The following is a 602-nucleotide window of genomic DNA, read 5'->3' as shown; positions in this document are numbered from 1 at the left end:
TCCCTGTGTCTTCACCTTGGCCTCATTTCTCCACCGGTGGTGTGTGGCAAGGCGATGCTTGGCCCAAGGGGTCTCCCTTCCTGGGCTGGGAAATCCAATTTGATTCCCAAGACCAAGGGACACTGCAATGCAGAGAGATCGCCACTAGGTGGCAGCCCAGGTGGGAAAGCAAAGCAGGGAAATTTCTAGATGTTTGCTTCTCAAAGAAAAGTAATTGTATTCAAGTGGTTGAAGGCTGCAAGGGCCAAGCGCACGCCCCTAGCAGGCTGTGCCTGGCCCAGAAAGGCAGCAGGAGAGCAGGGCGTTGTGCTGAGCACTGGGCTCCCCGTATCTTCTCCCCTTCTGACGGCTGTGGAGGGGACTGACCACCACTGTGTGCTGATGTCACATCACCCAGTGCCTACAGCCCCATGTCTTCATACTGCGGGCGATCACGAGGGACACGCCTGGCTGGAGCTAGTGTCCGCTATGCTTGGGAGCCCACAAAGCCACCACCAGAGCCTGCTCACGGGGTCACTTAGCCAGCAAAACAGGAGTCGCTTGTACCTCAGCATTTTGCGTACACCAGGTCTGTTCTCCGCACCAGCTCTGTTCCCTCACCA

This window comes from Rhinolophus sinicus, linkage group LG03, assembly GCF_036562045.2.
Source record: "Rhinolophus sinicus isolate RSC01 linkage group LG03, ASM3656204v1, whole genome shotgun sequence".
NCBI classification, from domain to species: Eukaryota; Metazoa; Chordata; class Mammalia; order Chiroptera; family Rhinolophidae; genus Rhinolophus; species Rhinolophus sinicus.
Note: the sequence above shows the minus strand (reverse complement) of the source record.